At 44.0% G+C, this 16,458-nt stretch overlaps 1 pseudogene; it reads left to right on the top strand.

Annotated features, from left to right (window-relative positions):
* The first annotated feature begins 2,052 nt into the window (after positions 1-2,052).
* LOC125513414 (vignain pseudogene) lies at positions 2,053-3,248 on the top strand (annotated as a pseudogene).
* Positions 3,249-16,458: the final 13,210 nt, after the last annotated feature.

Genomic DNA, 16,458 nt, shown 5'->3' with positions numbered 1-16,458 from the left:
TCAATGTAGTTGCCTCAAGCTACTTTTTTCATGGGGCATCTATATCTATATGCCACCATTGTACATGCCCTTATTTCCGCTAGTCGTCACTACTGTAAAAATCACAGTTACAGAGTTCTTTTGTCTTTGCCGAGTACGAGAACACGGGATCAAAATAAGATTCTAACTAAATGTGCCTTGCCAAATGCTCAATTGAAATATTGAATTTAATTTGTAGTAATGAATAGTACTTTTCGTAGTTCGAATATCACTATTTGATTGTTCTAATTTTAGTGACAATCCAAGCCTAAATGTATGTTCTTGTTGAATGGATCAAACATGGCCCATTCTGACCATCCTTAAAGTATAGTTGTTCTACACTGGTTAGCTGCCTGTTAAATAGTAATATGTAGTAGAATTGGAGATTGTATGTCTCCCTACCCAGGAACCATGTCCATCCATGCATTTGGTTATTCCTCCGCTAAAAATGTAAGCTAATTTCTGTTTGCGGGCATTAACACCGCAAAAGGCTGTCAAATTAGCATGAAGTTTCTTTTGTTTTGCTCTGATGCACTTCTAATAGACAACCGAATTATATTATCTTAAATTATTATGAGTTTTTTTTTATGTTGGCGACGCATTCTAATTACGCAAATATGGAGACACTCTACAATATGCTACTCCCCCATTGGAGAATACAAGGTGTATTGATTTCCGTGCAAGTCAACCGTTTGTTTGAATGTTTGACCAAGATCATAGAGTAAAATAAAAATATCTGCAATACCTAATAAATAAAATATAAAACTACTTTTTGTGATACCAAATGATATAAATTTTGCATTGTGGATATTGATATATTTTTCTAAAAACTCAGTCAAACATGCACTCGTTTGATTTTTGAAAAAACAAATACATCTTTATATAGAAGAACGGAGGGAGTAGTTTTTACTTTCAATATCATTCCACCAAAGATTCAAACAAACATATATTTATATTATTTTCATGGTTTAATTATATCATGCTTCATAAATCCTTCTCCAATACAATGCTACAAAGTACCGCCGCAAAGCGCCGGGTGTCATCTAGTATCTCTAACAATTACAACCAGATTCACCATGTAGCTAGAAATTTTCTAGTGATGACCTTGGCTATGGGTCGGTCCACTACTTCAGCATTTTGTAATTAATCCAGGGTATACGCAGAAGAGCACTTTTAAGATGGCACCTCTTACCTCCTAGCTAGTAGGGAAGAGAAATACTTAATCTGAATTATCGACTCATTAAGGGTGCATTTGACCACGCATAATATTCTAAAACTTCTTGTCAAAAAAGAAATGTTAAATGATTTTTTAACCTCACTTTTCACTATGTTTAAAGGAAATTCATGAATTAGTTTATTTTCTTGAATATATCTGGCATGCATGGCTTCCATATATAATAGTCGTGTTTTATTACTGGATACTGTTGTTTTACCAAATATTCATGGGTGGCTTACAAAAATAATAGGCATCCCTTATTAGTGGATACGTTTCTCATTATGTTGAAAGAAAATTCATGATTTTTTTTATTTCGCTTCCATATATAACAGGCACGCATGGCTGCCATATACAATAGTCATGCCTTATTATTAGATAACACTTTTGCCAAATATTCATGGGTGGCTTACATATATAACATGCATGCCTTATTAGTGGATAGCATTTTTCACTATCTTCAAAGGAAACTCATGAAATTGTTTTATTTTACTTCCATATATGGCAGGCACGCATGGCTTCCATATATAATAGTCATGCCTTATTTACTTGATAACATTCCTAATAAATATTCATGGGTGGCTTACAGATATAATAGGCATGCCTTATTAGTGGATAAAATATTTCCTTTATCTATTCAATCATAATTTTCCAAGAGATATGTACCATGTTTCAATCACCCGCAAAAAAAAAAAGCACCATGTTTCAATGACAGAATAATTTATTTCCTTATTTGTGAAATAAAGCGAAAAGTCCATATTAACCCTAAAAAAATTGTTCTCCATATCTTTACCTTCCAAGAGGTAATATACTTGCCATCAGATGGCGCGAAATGGATTTATCATAGGCAGAAACTGCGCGTGCGCCAACAGGATTCTGCTATATAAGGAGGACTAAATCTACCAACAACACCCACGCTACCCCCAAGAGCTGCCTAGGGCTTACAATGGCAAGGGCAATTGCAACGATACTACTCATGGCTATCGTGCTTGTTGCCGCGATGCAAGCGGTGAGCTCCGTGGACATCACGGACACGGACTTGGCGTCGGAGAAGTCCCTGTGGGCACTGTACGATCGCTGGTGCGAGCATCACAGTGTCGCACGCGGCCTCGGCGAAAAGGCCCGGCGCTTCAGCGTGTTTAAGGAGAACGCTCGCATGGTCCACAAATTCAACCATGGTGGCGCTCCCTACAAGCTGAGCCTCAACCTCTTTGGTGACATGACCGATGAAGAGGTCGACGACGGGTACGGTCGCTGCTCCAGCCCCTTGCCAAACAGTGCGAAGCAGAGCCAAGACCGGGTCACACACGGCGTCCTTGCCGCGCGTGACAACTACCCAATATACGTGGACTGGCGCATGACAGGGTACGACCAACGCCCGTCGGCGGTGACAAACGTGAAGATGCAGAGAGGGTGCGGGGCTTGTTGGGCCTTCGCGGCGACAGCCGCAGTGGAAGGCATCAATTCCATCAGGACGAGGAAGCTGGTGTCGTTGTCTGCGCAGCAGCTCATAGACTGCGACAAAGAAAGTGGCGGTTGTAAAGGCGGCAACCCGGTATTGGCCTTCAAGTACATGATCGACCACGGAGGAATCTCGACGGAGGCCGACTACCCGTACTTTGCCGATGACCACGGCTACTGCTTGGTGCCAAAACGAAAGGACCCTATCGTCACCATCGACGGCTTCAAAGAGGTGCCGCCAAAAGACGAGGTTGCGCTGCTGCAGGCGGTGGCGGCCCAGCCCGTCGTTGTGGGGATTGACACGAAGACATTCCGGCGCTATGGAGGAGGCGTCTTTGTTGGTCCCTGTGGGACGAATCAGACCCACTCAATGACGGTGGTGGGTTACGGCACCACAGATGAGACTGACCCCATAGATTATTGGATCATAAAGAACTTGTGGGGGCCAAAATGGGGTGAAGACGGCTACATCCGCATGGCGCGAGGCGTGAACGGTGGCACCGAGGGCTTATGCGGCATCCTGATGGGAGGAGCGTCGTACCCAGTGAAAAATTAAGAAAGACGGGAATGATATCATGAAAATAATGTTGGCAGTCTAAATGAAAAGCAAACTGTTGCGCATGTGTGTAACCATGTGATTAACATTCAGCGCACGCCTAGACTTATTATTGTTTTTTCTCCATTTTTATTTTAGGGGTGCGTCTTTTCTATTTGATCGTCACCGCACGCTCCGCCAGCCCAACGTGCCGCTGTTCCAAAACCTACTATTAACTGAGCCTTAATTCTCGCCCCAATTTTATTTCTGCTTCTCACCGTGCGATTCGTCTCCTTCCGTTCCTTTCCTCCCAGATCACCTCAACGGCATGCCTCCCCAGCGGCTCGCACTCCGGCTCCATCAGTGGCAGGGGCGCCTGCTCACCATGCTGCTCCCCAGACCAAAAAAGCAGGCAGAAAACTTAATCCAAAGTTCCAAATTCGTGCAGGCCTGGCGTATGTCAGCGTTCGTTTACCTGGCGAATTGTTTCTCCCTCTTCCTACTTGGTTTCACTCTGCGTCCTGTGTCAGATCTTCTGTTTCAGTATGCTGCACTCCCCGTCTTGCTATTGATTACTTACTGATTTGGGCAAATAATTAGGGTTAACTGGTGATGATGCATTTGGAAAGACAGATGCTACCCGATGCCACCGTTCCAATCAAAAGCTCACATATCCGACTCTTGTTTCTCCTTATTCCCAAATTATTTAAAGGTGTAAGATTCAATACGTGAGGTACAAATTATTCCTTGGTGGTAAGATTCAAATGCATGTGGTTCTTTTGTACGCACATTTCATTGGGACCGAAAGGCCCTGGTGAGTTTAAGATAAGATGTCCCTACTAGCCTACTCTCATATCACAATTTATTATTTCTTCCACCGCAGGTTTGTCATATGACAGTATTGATGCAGTCTCTCAACATTGCCATGTTACCAAAGGTACTAACATGTCTGTTCTCAACCTATTTGGTGTTGGACCCATGGTTTGTGTTTACTAGATGATGCCCCGCACATTGCGCCGGGATTTGGTATGAAATAAAATATGCATATATGCCTCACTTGTCATTCATAGAACACTCGAGTGTTCTCTATGAGCGGCATGCATGCGTTAAATTTATTTTCTCTTAATCAAAACACTCATAGACTGACAGTTACTACATGCATTTGCATGCATGCACCAGTTACTACATGTGGTTGACGCAGCAGCTCTCAGTGTGTAGATCGGACGCATATTATTGAATGATCTACTATATCCAATGGCTAAATTAATTTGAGTGATGTGGCTTAAGGAGAAGCGAGAAAATTCCTAGTAGTGGGGCTAGCTATTTAGATATAAAAGATTAGATATTGTGCTCTTAATGATGGACGTGTCGTACAACGGAAGTAATATGTCATCCCGTGAGTAGGAAACCAAAGGAATTTGTTAAGTTCTCTTCAGAAAATGAAGCAACAATAGCATTTGAGAAGATAAACGATGAGGTAAAATATGCCTCATAGCATCCGTGCATTTGAGAAGATAAACAATAGCATTTGTGATTCTTTTCCTTATGCAGTAATGATAACATAATTTTTACACATACTCCCTCCATTTCACAATGTAGTGTGCCCGCGCTTTGCGAGCTTGAAATTTGACTATAAATTTAACCAACGAGACTGACTGGGGCAGAAACAAAAATTATACGACCGAATTATATCAAAAATATGAATTCAGTGCTATAATTTTTGCTCTCGCCATAGTCCGTCTCGTCTGTTAAATTTACGGTCAAATTTGAATCCGGGAAATGCGGGCGCACTACATTATGGAATGGAGAGAGTATAATGTTTGCAGCTGCTTCATGGAAGAAACCCCTAACAGTCCTAACCATAGGGCATGATCATTTGGGGCAATTTGGTCCATAGGATGTGAAGGTAATAGCTAGATTAATTTTTCATGAATCAGAAACCCCCAAAAACAAATAAAATAAATACCTGAATAAACAAGACACTAAAATCTTTCAGCAAAAAAAATTGATGGCTCAACTAAGGTGGTGTTTGGTTCTCTAGTCCTAGGACTTTTTCTAGTCCCAACTAAAAGGTCCCTGGTCCCTAAAAAGTCTCTTCCTGTTTGTTCTCAGAGACTAAAAAGTTCCTAGTTCCTTACTAGAGGTTATTAAATGACCATGTTACCCTTAGTATATAGGAAAAAAAACAATCAAACAACACCATGGGGTGGCGGGCCAATGGTGCATGGAGGGGCATTGTTGAAAAAGTTCCAAAAAGACTCTCCTTGAGAGTCTTCTTCATTTAGTCCCAAATGCCTAGTTTAGTCCCTAAAAAGTCCCTCCCGTTTAATAAAAAAGTCTCTAAGAGAGACTTTTTCTAGTCCCTACATAAAAAAGTACCTGAAAACAAACACCCCCTAATAGCCTTTGTTATCTTAAGTGAGGTCAAGAAAGACACAAAGTGTGGCCCGTGGTCCTCCAGATCGGTGAGGAAGTGGAGGGTTTGCACGAGAAGCAAGGGACGTAGTAGAGGGATGGCGCCGGAGAAGGAGTTCGGCGGGACATAGGGCGTTGCAAGCTCCAATCTGGGAGTGGGAGCTAGGCGGCGGGCTGAGCAATGATCTAGGAAGGCAGGCTCTATCAATTCAATTGTGGCAAGGATCGTTGGAGGCACACCACGTTGATCCCACAAGGAGGAAGTTGGATCTGGTGCAGCAAGGTGGTCCGTCAATGGAGGCGGTGGTGGCGTGTTCAGTGCTCACAGCCGTGGACGCGCCACCAGCGGGAAGTGGCGCTGCATGGGTCAGTTCTATATCGCACACGAGCCAACTAAGATCACTATTAAGGTGGAGGTAACGACAACGTACCCCCAATAACCTGCCAGCACTGTGGAGAAGTTAATGACGTTGACGAAATCATCCGACACCCGCAACTAGGTTAGACCAACTATAATGGGGCAACCCATTTCGTCCGTCCATATTTGTTTGGATCTGCGCAGACAAAAACGACTACCCAATGTAGAGACCCATTTTCATTTTGTGTCCGTTTTGTGTCCGCGCGGACCCATTTCCGTCTCAAATTTGGGACACATTTGGGTCGGCGGCGGACACAAAGCCGACGTTTTCTTTGCTCTCCTCGTCCGCCTCTACCCACTGCATGCGCTGCGTGGCCCACATGTCATCCAACCACCCAGCCCATCTCTCTCCTCCTTTCCTCTCTCTTCTCCCACCCACCAACCCACCCACCCTGCTCCAGACCATCAATTGGGACAGTGTCGGAGAAGGGCCGGAGCCGGGGCAGCGCCGGAGAAGGGCGCGGGCTGCTGCTCTTCTCGCCATGCTCGCCAAGACGGCCTTCTTCCTCGTCGCCATGCTCGCCTCGCTGCTGCTCGTCTGTGCGCCGCCACTGCTCGTCGTGCTCCTCGACCTCGCCCTCCCGCCCATGCTCCTCTCGGCCCAGCTCCGGTTGTTGCTCCGCTATGCCGTCCGCCTCCGGTTAGTCTCGGTCGCTGCCGACTCCACGCCATCCGTCCACAGCCTTGCCTCTGCTCCAACTGCATGCATGCCGCCGCTTGTGCCCGAGCTCCCCTGGGGTGTGCCCGGCTCCTGCGATTCTTCTACCCGAGCCGCGCTGCTGCGGGTCGCCTCCACCGACCGGGCAGGTCTCCGCCCGCATCCCGGACTCCTCCGTCCGCGTCGGCTTGGCCGATTGCTGCTCCGCGCCGCGCACCCAGACGCCGACTGCCGCGCCTCGCCGCTCCGGTCTGCTCCGCTCCCGCACGCGGACGCCGAGTCCCGCGCCTAGTCGCTCCGGCTGCTCCGAACCCGGCCTGCCGGCTGTGCCGCCGTGCCGCCTGCTGGCTCCGCGCCGGCTTCTGCCCGCCGCGCCCGCCTGCGCCCTCCACCGCCGGCTCCCACGACCGGGCCCAGCGTCCTCCCGCGCGCCGGCTTCATTCGATGCCTTGCGCCCCCCGGCTCCGCCGGCCCCGCTTGCCGTCTCGCCTGGCCAGCTTCCATGGTCCTGCTGTCCCTGTCGCTCGCGGCCGCGCACCTCGCCGTCTCGTACCGGGCTAGCTGCCGCGAGCGCCGCCGCTTGCTCGCCCCTCTCCCATCCAGCACTCGTCTCCGCTGCCTGCTACATGTTCGATAAAATGCCAGGGCGGACATGGCAAAAATGCGTCAGGCCATCCGTTGGGTGCACCTACAGACCCAAATCAAAAAGCGGACACGGCTGTCTATTTCGCCGACCCAAACGGACAAAAAGCGGACAAAATGCATGTCCGTTTGGGTCGGCCGTTGGAGTTGCCCTTATACATCACAGGTTCTTTCAAAAAAAAGGTTATACCTCATAGTTATGAGAGTTCCTCCATGCAAAGTTTCACCCAATCTAACATTGAAGATTACGACGCCTCCAAGCTACTTATCCACATGTCCCGAAGTAGCAACACCACCACAATTTTAGGGGATTTAGCATATCTGGCCCCTCCAGGCTGCTTGCCCCCCTCCTTCAAGGCACGGGTAGGCGTCGCGGTGGAACCTTCCTGGATGTAATTAAAGGAACAATTACATAACGGTATGCAACCTTACGCAATGTTCTAGAACTTCCTTGTACCTTCCGAAACCCTTCCGCATATAAACGGAACACTCCAAGACTTCCTTGAACATTTTGGAAACCCTCCTAAACAGTTCTGGAAACCTTATCCCTCAATCTCCATTAGACCCTAGCATTCTAAATATCACTAAACATTACGTGTGTGGCCTTATAGGTTCGAACTCATGTGGACATGTCCAGAACACCTTCCGATCAACAATTATCAGTGGGATGTGGAGACCCATAATAGTTCCTAGATATCATCGAATTTCTTTATTGTGTGAATCTTTTATCACCACATAAAATTCCTTTCCTCTCATGATATGTTACACAACCTAACGTGAGACTTTGACAATATACTTGTGATTAACTCCTTGATCACTACACCTAATTAGCCCCATTACCAGTTTGTACTCTTTTCTGATTTCGATATTTTGGTATTGACCAACTCATTAGTCACAATACCTGGTCAGGCAATGCTGGGTACCTTAATACCGAGTGGACCCAAAGTGTATCTCTCCATCACGACAGGGAAAAACCTAATGTTGGCTTATCTAGCACCATGACCTACTTTCCGGTGTACCCAAGGGTCATTTTTATAATCACTAAGCTATGGAGTAACATTTGATGACCTCAAAGTAACCATTTGGTATCCGGGTCTACGATATTATCATGTTATAAGGATGCAACCAAATGTTAACACTTTAAGATACTCAAAACGTATTGACGGCGTGATCTCGCAGTATCTCATAAGGTGAGTCTATCCAACACCATTGTTACCCTAACAATGTTCTCTAATTATTGTTGGCATCCTTGTTACATTAAATATGCTCATGGTTAGGAAAACAGGACCATCAACAATACATGATCTAGTCTAGAGGCCACACTAGAAACTTGCTTGTTATATATCATTCTACACATCCAATTAAGTTTCCCTTTAAAACTCGTTGATACGCCTCCAACGTATCTATAATTTATGAAGTATTCATGCTGTTATTTTATCATTCTTGGATGTTTTACAATCATTTTATAGCAACTTTATATCATTTTTTGGGACTAACCTATTGACCCAATGCCCAGTGCCAGTTCCTGTTTTTTGCTTGTTTTTTACATCGCAGGAAATCGATATCAAACGGAGTCCAAACACCGCAAAACTTGTTGGAGATTTTTTATGGACCATAACACCCAAGATCTGCCAGAGCAGCACCTGGGCGGGTGCCCCGAGGGGGGCACAACCCACCATGGTGCGCCCAGGTGGGTTGTGCCCACCTCGGTGGCCTCCCGCACCCCCTCTTTACCCTATAAATTCACAAATATTCCAAAACCCTTCGGGGTTAACCTAGATCAAAAGTTCCGCCGCCGCAAGGCTCTGTAGCCACCGAAAACCAATCTAGACCCGTTCCGGCACCCTGCCGGAGGAGGGGGGGATCATCACTGGTGGCCATCTTCATCATCCCGGCGGCCACCACGACGAGGAGGGAGTAGTCTTCCCTCGGGGCTGAGGGTTTGTACCAGTAGCTATGTGTTTAATCTCTCTCACTCTCTCTCTCTCTCTCGTGTCCTTGAGATGTCACGATCTTGATGTATCACGGGCTTTGTTAATATAGTCGGATCATATGGTGTTTTCCCCTCTTTATCTTGTTGTGATGAATTGAGTTTTTCCCTTTGAGATTCCGTTGTTATTGGATTGAATACTTTTTATGGATTTGAGAACACTTGATATATGTCTTGCAATTGAATACTCGTGGTGACAATGGGGTATCGTATTGATTCACTTGATATATGTTTTGGCACTCAACTCGCGGATTCCCGAGGTGACATTGGGGTAATCTGTGCATAGGGGTTGATGCATGTTTTTGTCTTTGTTTCTCCGATAGAAATCTTGGGGCACTCTTTGAAGTTCTTTGTGTTGGATTGAGTATTATGAATATGAATTTGCTTTGGTGTTATTTTAGTACGAACTCTAGGATAGATCGAATGGAAAGAATAGCTTTGTGTTATTTTAGTACGGACTCTTGAATAGATTGAACAGAAATAATAGCTTTGAGGTGGTTTCGTACCCTACAAACAATTTATTTTATGTTCTCCACTAGATAGGAATTTTGGAGTGATTCTTCATCGCACTTTGAGGTGGTTATATGATCTAGTTATATTAGCATTGTTGAGAGACTGCACTAGTGAAAGTATGGACCCTAGGCCTTGTTTTCAAGCATTGCAATACCGTTTTTGTGCCCGTTTACCATTTGCTACCTTGCTGTTTTTATTTATTCAGATTATAAAAATATATTTCTACCATCCATATTACACTTTTATCACCATCTCTTCGCCAAACTAGTGCACCTATAAAATTTTCCATTGTATTGGGTGTGTTGGGGACACAAGAGATTTCTTGTATTTGGTTGCAGGGTTGTTTGAGAGAGACCATCTTCATCCTACACCTCTCACGGATTGATAAACCTTAGGTCATCCACTTGAGGGAAAATTGCTACTGTCCTACAAAACTCTGTGTTTGGATGCCCAACATGTGTCTACAAGAATATTTGTATTGTTTCCATTAAGGGTGAAAAGATGGGGTTTATTCATGCGTGAGTTTACTAGGTGTTACTTCATTCTTTATGAACTTAATACTCTAGATGCATGCTGGATAGCGGTCGATATTATGGAGTAATAGTAGTAGATGCAGGCAGGAGTCGGTCTACTTGTCTCGGACGTGATGCCTATATACATGATCATTGCCCTGGATATTGTCATGATTAGCTGCTTTTCTATCAATTGCCCAACAGTAGTTGGTTACTGATAACCCACAAGTATAGGGGATCGCAACAGTTTTCGATAAGTAAGAGTGTCGAACCCATGGAGGAGCTAAAGGTAGAACAAATATTCCCTCAAGTTCTATCGACCACCGATACAACTCTACGTACGCTTGACGTTCGCTTTACCTAGAACAAGTATGAAACTAGAAGTACTTTATACGTGTTTTCGGAAAGGCTTGCACGAAAGTAAAGAGCACGAAAATAAAACTAGGGGCTGTTAAGGTAAAGAAGCAACTAAAGTAAATATATTGAGTGTGGAAAAGTGGTGGTAGGAGTTACGAAATTGTCCCTTAAGAAATTGACTACTTTACTAGACCGATAGCAAGTATTATGTGGGAGAGGCCACTGCTAGCATGTCATCCCTTACTTGGAATTCTATGCACTTATGATTGGAACTATTAGCAAGCATCTGCAACTACTAATGTTCATTAAGATAAAACCCAACCGTAGCATTAAGATATATTAGTCCCCCTTCAATCCCGTATGCATCAATTTCTATGCTAGGTTGAAGCTTCTGTCACTCTTGCCCTCCAATACATAGTCCTATCAACATACAACTAACCCTATGGTGTGATCCACGCGCGTGCTCATATGATGGGCACCAAAGGACAGCAACATAACCACAAGCAAATTAACTCAATCATAGCAATTCATCAACCACCGATAGGACAACAAAAATCTACTCAGACATCATAGTATGGCAACACAACATTGGATAATAATATGAAGCATAAAGCACCATGTTCAAGTAGAGGGTACAGCGGGTTGCGGGAGAGTGGACCGATGTAGATCGAGGGGGGAAGGTGATGGAGATGTTGGTGAAGATGGCGGAGGTGTTGGTGTAGATCGTGGTGTTCCGGCGCCACCGGAGAAGAGGGGGAGAGGGCCCCCCTTATTCCTCTTCTTCCTTGACCTCCTCCCTAGATGGGAGAAGGGTTTTCCCTCTGGTCCTTGGACTCCATGGCATGGGAGGGGCGAGAGCCCCTCTGAGATTGGATCTATCTCGTTGTTTCTCTCTGGTTCTGCATGCTCAGATTCTTCCCTTTCACCGTTCCTTATATTCCCGGAGATCCGTAACTCCGATTGGGCTGAAATCTTAACAAGATCTCTATCCGGATATTAGCTTTCTTGCGGCGAAAGAAGGGCATCAACCGCCTTACGGGGTGGCCACGAGGGTCAAGGGCGCGCCTGCCTCCCCAGGGCACGCCCCCTACCTCGTGGGCCCCTCGAGCATCGTCTCGCGTGGATTCTTCTTCCCAAAAATCATATATATTCCAAAAAAATCTCCGTCAGTTTTTATTCCGTTTGGATTCCGTTTGATATGGATATTCTGCGAAACAAAAAACATGCAACAAACAGGAACTGGCACTGGGCACTGGATCAATATGTTAGTCCCAAAAATAGTATAAAAAGTTGCCAAAAGTATATGAAAGTTGAATAATATTGGCATGGAACAATCAAAAATTATAGATATGACGGAGACGTATCAGTTACCCACCGTATGCTATTTTCAAGAGAGAAGCCTCTAGGGAAAACTATGGCCCCCAGATCTACTTTTATCATATACCAAGAACCCAAAAATACCTTGATGCACTTTCTTTATTTATTTTATTTTGTATTTTGTCCTGTCTATCTATCAAACACAACACAATTTAACCTTGCACGTAACCGTCGAGGGATTGACAACCCCTTGTTCGCGTTGGGTTGCGATGATTTGTTTGTGTGCAGGTGTTGTTAATGAGGTGTTGCTTGGTTCTCCTACTGGATTGATAACCTTGGTTCTTAACTAAGTCAAATACTTATCTCTAATGTACTGCATCATCCTCTCTTCTTCGGAGAAATCCCAACGCAGCTCACAAGTAGCAAGCATGACAAGGTTATATGATTTTGTAGGGATAACATTCTTTAAATTAATATTTTGAAAGGCATGATTGCTTGTTGGTATGTCCTATTATTATTATTATTGTTGTTGTTGTTGTTGTTGTTGTTTTATGTGAAATTCTAGACTATTTTTTTGAATCATTCGGATATGAATATTCATGCCACAAAAGAAACATTACATTGATGAACATGTTAGGTCACATTCCACATTAAAAATTATGTTTTCGTCATTTATCTACTCGAGGACGAGCATGAATTAAGCTTGGAGATGGTTGATACATCACCAACATATCTACAGTTCTTGATTGTTCCATACTATTATAGTATCAATCATGGATGGTTATTATGCATTTATATGTCATTATATATCACTTTTTTACTAACCTATTAACTTAGTGCGTAGTGCTAGTTGCAGTTTTTGCTTGTTTTTGGTTTTCCAGAATATTAATACCAAACGAAGTCCAAATGCCAAGAAACTCTTTAGAGATTTGTTTCTGGACAAAAGGACACTAGAAGCTTCTAGAGAGGTCCAGAAGACGAAGGAGATGGCCACGAGCCAGCAGGGTGTGCCTAGGGGGGTAGGCGCACCCTGGTGCCTCATGGGCCCACCTTTGGTCCGTTTGACCTAATTCCACCTCTATAAATTCTCTAAAATCGGGAAACCGATAAAGAGACTCACGAAATACTTTTTCTGCCACCACAAGTTTCTGTTCTCGAGAGATCCCATCTGGAGACCTTTTCCGACACTCTGCCGGAGGTGGGATTAACCACGAAGGGGATCTAAATTAACCTTGTTGCCCTTCTGATGATGTCTGAGTAATTTACCACAGACCAACATGTCCATAGCTAGTAGTTAGATGGCTTCTCCTCTCTTTAATATTCAATACAATGTTCTACTTGATGCTCTTGGAGTTCTATTCGATGTAATCAATTTTTGCGGTGTGTTTGTTGGGATCCAGTGAATTGTGAGTTTATGATCTGATTATCTATGATTATGACTCTTTTATTCATGATACGATCTATTGATTTCGTACGTCTTCACGATCCGACCGATCCAAGTACCTAACGCATGGCACCTCTGAGTTATGCACACGTTTAACTCAATGACGTCCCGCGAGCTCCGATCTAGCAAAGCTTCACGGGAGAGTTTCGTCAGCACGACGGCGTGGCGACGGTGATGATGATGCTACCGACGCAGGGCTTCGCCTAAGCACCACTACGATATAATCGATGTGGATTATGGTGGAGAGGGGCACCGCACACGGCTAAGAGATCAATGATCAATTGTGTGTCTATGGGGTGCCCCCTGGCCACGTATATAAAGGAGTGGAGGAGGGGGAGAGGGCCGGCCCCTATGGCGCGCCCTGGAGGAGTCCTACTCCCACCAGGAGTAGGATTCCTCCCCTTCCAAGTAGTAGGAGTAGGAGACAAGGAAGGGGGAGAGGGAAGAGAAGGAAGGAGGGGGCGCCGCCATCCCCTTAGTCCAATTCGTACTAGTAATTGGGGGGGGTGCATGGCCTGCCTCTCTTTCTCCCCTAAAGCCCAATAAGGCCCATATACTTCTTCCCCCGTATTCCCGTAACTCCCCGGTACTCCGAAAAATACTTGAACCTTTCGAAACCTTTCCGATGTCCGAATATAGTCATCCAATATATCGATATTTATGTCTCGACCATTTCGAGACTCCTCGTCATGTCCCCGATCTCATCCAGGACTCCGAACTACCTTCGGTACATCAAAACACATAAACTCATAATACAAATCGTCACCAAACTTTAAGCGTGCGGACCCTACGGGTTCGAGAACTATGTAGACATGACCGAGACACGTCTCTCGTCAATAACCAATAGCGGAACCTGGATGCTCATATCGGCTCCCACATATTCTATGAAGATCTTTATCGGTCAAACCACATAACAACATACGTTGTTCCCTTTGTCATCGGTATGTTACTTGCCCGAGATTCGATCGTCGGTATCTCAATGCCTAGTTCAATCTCGTTACCGGCAAGTCTCTTTACTCGTTCCGTAATACATCATCCCGCAACTAACTCATTAGTTACAATTCTTGCAAGTCTTATAGTGATGTGTATTACCGAGTGGGCCTAGAGATACCTCTCCGATAATCGGAGTGAGAAATCCTAATCTCGAAATACGCGAACCCAACAAGTACCTTTGGTGACACCTATAGAGTACCTTTATAATCACCCAGTTACGTTGTGACGTTTGGTAGCACAAAAAGTTTTCCTCCTGTAAACGGGAGTTGCATAATCTCAGTCATAGGAACATGTATAAGTCATGAAGAAAGCAATAGCAACATACTAAACGATCAAGTGCTAAGCTAACAGAATGGGTCAAGTCAATCACATCATTCTCCTAATGATGTGATCCCGTTAATCAGATGACAACTCATGTCTACGGTTAGGAAACTTAACCATCTTTGATTAACGAGCTAGTCAAGTAGAGGCATACTAGTGACACTATGTTTGTCTATGTATTCACACATGAATTATGTTTCCGGTTAATACAATTTAGCATGAATAATAAACATTTATCATGAAATAAGGAAATAAATAATAACTTTATTATTGCCTCTAGGGCATATTTCCTTCAGTCTCCCATTTGCACTAGATTCAATAATCTAGTTCACATCGTCATGTGATTTAACACCAATAGTTCACATCACCATGTGATTAACACCCATAGTTCACATCGTCATGTGACCAACACCCAAAGGGTTTACTAGAGTCAATAATCTAGTTCACATCACTATGTGATTAACACCCAAAGAGTACTAAGGTGTGATCATGTTTTGCTTGTGAGAGAAGTTTAGTCTATGGGTCTGCCACATTCAGATCTCTATGTATTTTGCAAATTGCTATGTCAACAATGCTTTGCACGGAGCTACTCTTGCTAATTGCTCCCACTTTCAAAATGTATCCAGATTGAGACTTAGAGTCATCTAGATCGATGTAAAAAGCTTGCATCGACATAACTCTTTACGACAAACTCTTTTATCACCTCCATAATCGAGAAATATTTCCTTAGTCCTATAAGGATAATTTTGACCGCTGTCCAGTGATCTACTCCTAGATCACCATTGTACTCCCTTGCCAGAAAAATGCTAAGGTATACAATAGGACTAGTAAACAACATAGCATACTTTATAGAACCTATGACTGAGACATAGGGAATGACTTTTCATTCTCTTTCTATTTTCTGCCGTGGTCGGGTTTTGAGTCTTTACTCAACTTCACACCTTGCAACACAGGCAAGAACTCCTTCTTTGACTGTTCCATTTTGAACTACTTCAAAATCTTGTCAAGATATGTACTCATTGAAAAAACTTATCAAGCGTCTTGATCTATCTCTATAGATCTTGATGCTCAATGTGTAAGCAGCTTCATCGAAGTCTTTCTTTGAAAAACTCTTTTCAGCCACTCCTTTATGCTTTCCAGAATATTCTACATTATTTCTGATCAACAATATGTCATTCACATATACTTATCAGAAATGTTGTAGTACTCCCACTCACTTTCTTGTAAATACAGGCTTCACCGCAAGTCTGTATAAAACCATATGCTTTGATCACTTTATCAAAGTATATATTCCAACTCCGAGATGCTTGCACCAGTCCATAGATGGATCGCTGGAGCTTGCTCACTTTGTTACACATTTAGGATCGACAAAACCTTCCGGTTGCATCATATACAACTCTTCTTTAAGAAATCCATTAAGTAATGTAGTTTTGACATCCATTTGCCAGATTTCATAAAATGTGACAACTGCTAACATGATTCGGACAGACTTTTAAGCATTGATACGAGTGAGAAAATCTCATCGTAGTCAACACCTTGAACTTGTCGAAAACATGTTGCGACAATTCGAGCTTTGTAGATAGTAACACTACTATCAGCGTTCGTCTTCCTCTTGAAGATCCATTTATTTTATATGGTTTGCCGATCATCG

Source organism: Triticum urartu, chromosome 6A (assembly GCF_056163025.1).
Source record: "Triticum urartu cultivar PI428250 chromosome 6A, HENAU_Tu73, whole genome shotgun sequence".
Classification (NCBI taxonomy): Eukaryota; Viridiplantae; Streptophyta; class Magnoliopsida; order Poales; family Poaceae; genus Triticum; species Triticum urartu.
This window is presented reverse-complemented; position numbering and strand designations above follow the sequence as displayed.